Raw genomic sequence first — 10,151 nt, forward strand, 5'->3', positions numbered from 1 at the left:
GTGTTTGCAGCTGCAGATTGCAGCCTAGCACGTAGGCACGTAGGCATGAAGAAGTGTAGAATTAAGCATACTGAAGGTTACAAGATGGAGTGACTTATGCTATATTCCAACACATGGCCCTGTCCATTGTCCCTTTGATGCAGTGAAGTTGTCCTGTCCCCTTAGCAGAAAAACACCCCCAAAGTATAATGTTTCCACCTCCGTGTTTGATGGTGGGGATGGTGTTCTTGGGGTCATAGGCAGCATTCCTCCTCCTCCAAACATGGTGAGTTGAGTTGATGCCCAAGAGCTCGATTTTGGTTTCACCTGACCACAACACTTTCACCCAGTTCTCCTCTGAATCATTCAGATGTTCATTGGCAAACTTCAGACGGGCCTGTACATGTGCTTTCTTGAGCAGGGGATCTTGCGGGCACTGCAGGATTTCAGTCAGGACCAAAGAGCGTAGTGTGTTATCAATTGTTTTCTTGGTGTCTATGGTCCCAGCTGCCTTGAGATCATTGACAAAATCCTCCCTTGTAGTTCTGGGCTGATTCCTCACCATTCTCATGATCATTAAAACTCTCCTAGGTGAGATCTTGTATGGAGCCCCAGACCGAGGGAGATTGACTGTTATTTTGTTTTCCTTCCATTTGTGAATAATTACACCAACTGTTGTCACCTTCTCACCAAGCTGCTTGGTGATAGTCTTGTAGCCCATTCCAGTCTTGTGTAGGTCTACAATATTTGGTCTTGGCCATGGTGGAAAGTTTGGAATCTGATTGATTGATTGCTTCTGTGGACAGGTGTCTTTTATACAGGTAATAAGTTGTGATTAGGAGCACTCCCTTTAAGAGAGTGTTCCTAATCTCAGCTTGGTACCTGTCTAAAAGACACCTGGGAGCAAGAAATCTTACTGACTGATAGAGGATCAAATACTCATTTCACTCATTAAAACGCAAATCAATTTATAACTTTTTTGAAATGCGTTTTTCTGGATTTTGTTGTTGTTATTCTGTCTCTCACTGTTACAATAACCTACCATTAAAATTATAGGCTGATCATTTCTTTGTCAGTGGGAAACGTACAAAATCAGCAGGGGATCAAATAATTCCCCCCCCACTGTACATACCTACATACAGACACATCTGAGGTTGTGCCATCACATTGCAAGTGCCACCCTTTCCTACCCATATGTACTGTATTATTGTGATGCATACACAAAAGGGTGGGTGGTTGTTTCTGTAGCGAGACTCAGTGAAGTATTAAACATTCTTATCAGTAATATATACACATATGGGCATAAACAAAGAGAAGAAATAACTAAATAAGAAAAAATATATTTTTCTATATAAGGGTTCATAATATACTTTTTTTAAAAAAAAATCAACATTCCTAATATATGCTTTCTTCTATGCAAATCTTCAAATCAACCCTTTTTAATTCAAATAAAGGCAGTTTTATTCAGATTTCTTAAAACTATAAACATAGTTTTAAACATAACAGCAAACAGAACAGATGATACATACAGATTTCCAGGATACGAAGAGTCTGTATTGTGGTGTGTGTGTGTATTTTTGTGTGTATTTGTGTGTGTGTGTGTGTGAATACATTGTGTACATTCTTTATGTACACACATATATACATAAACTAATTTATCTTTCTTATTTAAACTGTTTTTATAGTCCATTTTTACATATGGTTCAATTGTGTCATGTTTTATGTTTTATTCTGCATTTTGATATGGCCCATGGGCTAATCAGTAACATAAAGTTATATACAGTATACGAAATGTGTACTTTGGAAAATAAATACATAAGTAAAATCATGTGATGTTTTTGTGATTATTTTATTTTAGCCCAAGGTCCCAAACCTCTAAATCTGCTTAACATAAACATATTTAAAAACTAAACTCAATATAAATAAAGCCACAAAAAATTCTGGGTTCTGCCTATGTATACAACAATGCCTCACTTACTATATTGCTTTGCATGATATTACAAAAATTGCTAGGTGCTCTTAAGAAACCTTTCATTTTCTTTAAGAAATGGTGAACAAATGATCTTACCAAACTGGAAGGGGCAGATGTGATGCTTCATTGGTAATAACAGTTCAAAAATGTTATAGCTCAGAAATTATGTTTCCCATCCTTTCATTTTTAGTAACCAAGGAGCAACAACAACAAAACAAACAAACAAAATACCCCAAACCCTTGTGATGCTAGCAATTTCTGATCAATACATACAAGCAATATGCATTGAAGAAATATATATCCAAACAGTATTGATAGCTGAAGAACTGTGTAAAAAGAAAAGAATGTAGAATGAGATTTATTTATTTTATTTATTTATAAAAGTTATATATTATTTAAATTTATTCATATTAAATCATCTCTTCATCTGACTCTCCAACAAATAGAATAATAATGTTTTGATCAGACTTGCATAGGAAAAGCAGAAACCTTGTCCAAACTCATTTTGTATTTTGCTCTCCTCTTTGTCTGCACAAGCCCACTAAGGGCCATTATGGTACTGCAAAGTTTGATAGCCTTGCTTAAATATTTAAATATATTTATATTTAAATAGCAATTACGTATGATCATCAGCTGGAAATCTGCTTAGCAGAAGTGTAGCAAGGCCAAATATCAAACTTCTGGTTTTTTAAGATAAGGTAAGGTAAGGTAAGGTAAGCTGAGGCGAGGCGAGGCGAGGTGAGGCGAGGCGAGGCGAGGCGAGGCGAGACGAGACGAGACGAGACGAGACGAGACGAGACGAGACGAGACAAGATAAGATAAGATAAGATAAGATAAGATAACCTTTATTGTCTTTTTTATTGTGGGCACATTGGCACACATTAAAAATGAAATTTAGTGCTTGCTCTTGAAAGTGTACCCAAACATAACACACATTTAAACATGCTATATACAACATACGTATAAACTTTCACCCTTACATATAAATAACATATAAATATTAATCACTGTCCAACTTGAATACATAATGGAAAGAAGAAGCTTTAGAGTTCACCAAGTTAACACTGTATGGAATGAAACTGTGACTGAATCTGGATGTTCTGCTTTGGATACCACGAAGCCTCATCCCAGAAGGTAACAAGGAAAACAGGTCATGAAGAGGATCTGTACTGTCCCAGGCAATCTTACGGACCCTGCTCAAGCAACGCTTATATGCTATATCCTGGATGGAATGGAGGGAACTACCAATAATCTTTTCAGCCATCTTCACCACTCTTTACACCCCTTTCCTGTCTGAAGCAGTACTGTTTTATAAAGCACTTAGTAAGGCCACACCTGGAATACTGCAACCAATTTGGTCACCATACTACAAAAAAGATGTTGAGAGTTTGGAAAAAAATTCAGAGAAAAACAACTAAGATGATCAAAGGCCTGGAGACTAAAACATACGAAGAATGGCTGCAGGACCTGGGTTTGGCCAGTCTAAAGAAAAGAAGAAATAGGGGAGACATGATAGCAGCATTCCAGTATCTGAGGGGCTTCCACAAAGAAGAGTGGGTCAGGTTGTTCACCAGAGCACCAAAGGAAAGGACAAGAAACAATGGTTGGAAGCTTACCAAAGAGAGAAGCAACCTGGAATTAAGGAGAAACTTCCTAATAGTGAGGACAATTAACCAGTGGAACAGCTTGCCACCAGAAATTATGGGCACTCCATCACTGGAAGTTTTTAAAAAGAGACTGGACAATCATCTCTCTGAGATGGTATAGGTTCTCCTGCTTGAGCAGGGGGCTGGACTAGATGACCTCCCTTCCAGCTCTATTCCATTCTAAAAGGCTGCCTAGAATTGGAGTGGATGCCAAATATACTGATAGTCCTCAACTCACAACCATTCATTTAGTGATCGTTCAAAGTTACAACGGCACTGGAAAAAAGGGACTGGTCATGGTCCCCATGGTCCCCATGGTCATGAGATCCAAATTCGGATGCTTGGCAACAGGATCATATTTATGACAGTTTTCAGCCTCCTGGGGTCATGCGATCCCCTTTGGCGACCATCTGACCCATCAAATTAGAAGCCAGATCCACTTAACAGCCATGTGACTCAGTTTTAACACTTGCAGTGATTCACCGTGGCAAGAAAGGCCATAAAAATGCTTCCAAACCAGATTGTGATGCTGTATGACTGGATGCTCTCAGTCGTTCCTCTGTAGAAAGTGGTAAGGACAGGGGAAGGAAAATGTGCTTTTCTCATGCGACGCAGGAAATGCAGGCACTGCTGTGCCCTCTTCACCAGGGTCTCGCTGTTGAGCGACCAAGCCAGCCTACTTATTAACTGCACACCCAGGAACTTGATGCTGGTGACCATGTCCACAGGTGAATCATTAATGCACAGAGGCGTGTGGCTTTGCCTGCCTTTTATGAAATCAACAATGATCTCTTTGGTTTCTCCAATGTTTAAAGGATTTTACTATGATATATATATTTAGCTGAAGAGGAACACCAGCTTTTCAAAGAGTCCTAGAGAAGCAGCTTGTTTTACGGATGGAACGATCCCGCATTATATATATGTAAGTAAAAGTTTGTAAGTAAAAGAGTTACCAAGCTTTCATCGGCCCGACTGCCGACATCATCAGGGTTGGAATGCTAGGTGATTAGGAAGTTTGCCTATATAGCTACCTGTCTCTGCGCCCGGCTTCTCGAGCGTGTAATCGGCCCATTAGTTGTATTACTCTGCAACGTGCTAAGTTGATTCACATCCGGCAGCCTGTTGGTGGACCCGGTGGTTATGCCCAGATCCTCCATTACTTTTCTAGCGCGCGTGCAAGTGCTTGGGGGATGGCTGTCAAGCTATCTCTGCCCCCTATCTCTACCCCCCCCCTCTCATTTTGGAGCGATCTCTCAAACTGCATTTCAAACATCCTGTAGGGCTGTCATCTTCCCCTACGGCTGCCGTTATCTCGCCGTAGCTCTCTCTCCCCAATCCTGCAAGGAGCAGCTGTTAAGATCTTCCTGCTCACTATTCTCCCCCCCTTTTTGTCTCTCCTTCCGAGCTGCTTCCGTGCGTCCGTTTTCCACACCTGATCTTGACACATCGTTAGTTTCTCGTCCCCTCCCATAGCCCAGTCACTCCAGTCTTGCCTGTTGCTATCTTGTTGTAATGTTCCCTGCCCCCCCTCTCCTTTTTCCGGTTTGCTGTCTTCCCTAGGGATCACAGTTTCCCCATTTGTAAAATCATGATCTTGCTTTTGCACCGTGAGGGGTATATTCTTCAGGATATTTTTTCTGATAAGCAAAGCAAAGTTTCAGCCGGAACACTCCTGGAATGTTTGGAGGGCACAATTTCAACATCCATCTGAAATGAGTTAGTTGAGGAGAGGCGTCTTCTGTAATAACAAAAGGGACATTTTAATATCCTGGGGGGGAAATGATCTGTCTGGCCATCTCAATTTTGTTGTAAATGGGACTATGGAAAGTAGTTTCTCTAGCTTGAGTCAGTGAAATATTAAACATTCTTATCAGCAATATATATATATACATAGGCATAAGCAAACATAGAGAAATAAGTAAATAAGGACAAATATATATTTCTTCCCCCCCACACACTTCTTTGTTAAGATGAAATTAACCTCCACAACTTTGTTATAAATGTGTATTCAACAAGAAGTTAAGTTTGAACATCTAGGAAATAGACCAATTTAAAATATAAACTCAACTTCAAGTGTTCCAGGATGAGGCAAAATGTCATAAATTAAGGCTTGAGCAGCTATTTTTATAAACAGCTATTCCCTGCCAAAGGATATGTTCTTGGAAACTTACTGGCGGTAACGTTCAGTTTAATTGCCAACAGATTCCCAGTTAATCCCTGTATCCAGATCAGAGGAAGCAGAGACACACCACTCAGTTAAATATAAAAAATATTTAAAATTAAATTAAAAAATTGTTTATTAATATTAGCAAATTAAAAGACAGAAAAGGATAAAGGGCCAAGAAAAACGGTACAAAGATATGAACTTCTAAGCAAAAATTTACATTACATTTTTATATTTACATATCAAAAGATATAGGACTTTCCAAACCCTTTGAAGACATTTATTTAGTCTTGCTTTTATTATTTTTATAAATATTCAAGGTGGTGAACATATTCAATACACCTTCCTCCTTCTCTTTTTCCCCACAACAACAATCCTGTGAGGTGGATTGGGCTGAGAGAAAGTAACTGGTCCAAAGTCACCTAGCTGACTTTCATGCCTAAGGTGAGAATTGAACTCACAATCTTCTACTGCAAGCTTTCACCATCTCAGTCATATAGAAATAGAACGTGTACGAATAACTAAACATTGTACGTAGATCCTAGGTCAATGGGTTACTTTTTTTTTTAATTAAAACTCATTATCATCTCCATTAAAGAGAGACAATTTATCTCTTTTGTGGGAAAATGTTCGGTTTTCTTAGCCAGGAAGTCAGGCATTTCTGAATGATTTAACCTCCCAGGAAGAATAAGGCACAAGGGAACAGGTGGTGACTTTCATCTCTTCATACTTTGACCATCCCTATCCACAAACTAAGAAGGCTCCAAAATAAAAGGACAGGCTTTTATGGTGTTTACATCTCAATAACTGCCCCAATTCTAAACTCCAAACTGATATGGATAAGATCCAGGTAAGTAACAAGTGAAGAGGCTAGCAATAATTAGCCTTCATTTTGAAGTCAAAGCTGTCGCCTTCTCAAAGCTTCCCTTTTTTCCCCATAGATTTATGTTGAAGTGCTTTTGAACCCAATCATTTTAATCAAATGTAAAAAAAAGTCCAGTTCAAACAGGATTGCATGAATGTGTGTCCAGAAATGGGCAACTTTTAAAAAGTGCTTAATTAGCCAAAATATACTTATTGATGCATTCTGACATTCCTCTGAAGATAAATTAAGAATTTTTTTTGTTGGCAATGCTTAAACCTATTTTAGTTGTCAAAGTAGGACACCAAAACACAATTTGTAGCTTACATGCAAATAACATTTAATTTGCTGTAAAAAAAATGATTTCTATTTCTTTCATAACCATGCCCTTTACTCTAACATCCCATTGAATAAAATATTCTTATTCTTGGCTGTCTTTTATATAATCAGCCAATATATGCTTTACTTCTTTATCAGTTAGTTTGACTTGAAGTAAGCCTCTGGTATCCTCTCCACAGGGCAAGTATAATCTATCGATATCACTACATTGATGTATTAGGTATATATTATTATTTTTCTGACATAATTAAGATCTTTCAAAATTAGAATTGAGGTCTTAGCTATAAGATATAATGAAAAAGGAATTGCTTTGCCTTCAATTCAGATCTGAGGAACCATCCCTAAATCTTCACCAACCACAATAAGAACAAGCATGTTGAAAGTTTGAATTAACACATCTTATCTTCTTAACATAAATACTTAAATAAATAAAATAAAACAGAGTGAAGCAAGAAAGCTGGAGTAAACATAAACACCTGTTGTTGCATGTCTATTCATCTGCATATACCAAGAACAGGTGGGCCCCCTCAAATCCTATTTTTCTCCCTCCTCCAGTCACCACACCAAAAAATTATTTATGCCTAAATGTATAATAAGATACTGTAATGTGCTAAGCTATTAGAATACTGGCAAAGAAAAAAAATGGCAAAAAAACCCCGTGCAAAACAGGAAGGAAGGAAGGGAGAGAGAGAGAGAGAGAAAGAGAGAGAGAGAGAAAGAGAGAGAGAGAGAGAGAGAGAGAGAGAGAGAGAGAACTCTCACAGGCAATTGTCATTTTTCCTCCATAGTTTCCTAGTGTGTTTCTAGACAATATTGCCCTGTTATGAAACTATAAACATTGGGATATCACGTCTCCATTGAAGGCTCAAATGTTCTGCTTCCAGTTAAACATGTGTCACCTGTCAGGTTGTACCTGTACCTATCCGCCTTCCCTGTCTTTAAAAATGAAGAAAATTAAATATGTCTGTGGCATTTCTGCATATTTATTCCTCCCTCCTCTGTACAGGACATGCCAGAACTAATGTACATGGGCCTTGCTAGCCTGCCACACTGGAGTGAGAAGCTGAGAGATGTGTAATTTGGACTCTCCACCAATGAGAATACAGATTGACTGTCTTAGGAAGCCTAACTAGGCCACTAAGATAATAGCTTTTCCATGAAATGGCTTTTCCCAAGAAATGGGAAAAGAATCTATTCCCAAGGCTATAGCAGGAGACTCCTTGTAAGGGGCACAGACCTTTAGAATGATACATGACTTGAAATCACTGTTTAAGAAGGAATATTGTTATACAAGGAGCTACAAAAGGAAGCTTTTTATCATTGTCTTGAGCACTGTTGCTATAGGCAGATAAATTGGCCAGTTTCCTGAACGTTGTTAATAGAGGTCCTGCTTAAGTCTATTCATATTTCTGAACACATGAGTTTATGCATTCATTTCAGGATAAAGGATGTTTGAATAAATGAACTAGACTTTTCATTCCTTTTGAAATGGTTGTGCCTTGCTACTAGATGAAAGTTACAGGCTCTTCACCTTTGCTCTCTGTGAATAGTTGTTCTTTTTAATCTTCTGCCTGAACACAGTAACATTCAATTAAATAGTTTTGTTTTCTTTTACTCTTGTCCTTTCGAACGTATGGTTTCTTTTTATTCGTTTATGTCTTATCCCAAACTATGTATTTTTTTTGTAAATAAGAGAGTCTTACTACATCTCGTCTGTACAGTTTGAGCGTTACAGTACACTACTTCACACTGCATAGCCTCGAAAAAGAGGTAACGGTCGTTACCCCACCCACCCATTTCCTGGTGATGCGTCCGGCCCACGGGCCGGTAGTTTGATACCCCTGATGTAGAATCTTCCTTCCTTAATCTCTCAGATTATATACAAATAATATGGCATTACATCATGCCCCCATGGATAAGGTTTGACATAGCTTCCAATACCAACACGCTCTTCAGGACTGTGGGGGTCTCTATTTTTGCATAGTGTGTTTTCCATGCAGTATTTCCATGATGTTCCATGAGTCTGAAAAATTATGTTGAGAGATCTGCAGGAGAAAACCAGATGGTCATACCAGAATATGAGCACTTTAGAATTTTATGGTTTCATATTCACCTGTACGTGCACCTGTCAAAACTACAGCACTGGAAATAAATGCTGTCCAGAAAAGTGAAAGATTTGCCTCTTTGCTATTCTAAAATTCCAACAAAGAAAATATGTATGTCTTTTACCAGCAAGGAAGTGAACAGGAAAAAATGAACAGACCTCAAATGACATAAAATACAATTGGAGGATAATTTTGTACTGCGACATTAGATAACATTATAAAATTTTCTAGTAGAGGTAGCCTACTGTGAGTTCTTCATATGTCTTTTCAATCATAAAGCTCACTAGGCAACATTGATCAATCATTGTCTAGACCCATATATCACCAAAAAAATGGTTTGTTGAAATGAGGCTTTGATGAACAAGGAAATAAAGATAGGGTATTAATCTAATAATTAAATAAATAAACCCATACATATTGATTTACTTGTTAGGATATAATTTTGCAGCTGAGAGCTTTGGTGAAATGAATAAAGGGCTTGGTTAGAAGCTGTTATAGTATTCACTTTAGCATGAAAACTGGCTGGATGACTTTAGAACAATTATTTTCTTTTAGCCCAAACCATCTGCCATATTTGGCACTGTGGGTAAAATTGGAGGCATAAGCTGTCTTTATAAAGGTAGGATAAAAATTAAATAAGGCTGGGTTTACTGCATAATGTAAAGTCATATGAATTAGCACAATATGTATATAGATAAGCTAATAACTATAGTTACTATTAACCTAATATATGTGTGCATGTATGTACAGCAAACAAAGAAATACTTGATTCATTATTTATGTCAGTTAGTTCACAGAACAAGAGTTACTGATTCATGGCGAGAGCATACATTTTTGCTGTAATGTAAGGAAGCATATATTGTAAGCATCTATAACTGTGGTGGTGAACCTATGGCACGTGTGCCACAGGTGGCACGCAGAGCCCTCTCTGTGGGCACGTGTGCCGTCGCCCCAGTCCTAAGCCTTCAGCTGGGTTTTATAAAACCTTTTCACTTTAGGCCTCCACCACCGTGTGCAAAAAAACAAAGGTTCAATTAATCAATTTCAACTTCTCATGGGAAAAAAAAGATCTCACAAAGTTGGA

This window comes from Protobothrops mucrosquamatus, unplaced genomic scaffold, assembly GCF_001527695.2.
Source record: "Protobothrops mucrosquamatus isolate PMUCROS unplaced genomic scaffold, P.Mucros_1.0 scaffold179, whole genome shotgun sequence".
Lineage (NCBI taxonomy): Eukaryota > Metazoa > Chordata > Lepidosauria > Squamata > Viperidae > Protobothrops > Protobothrops mucrosquamatus.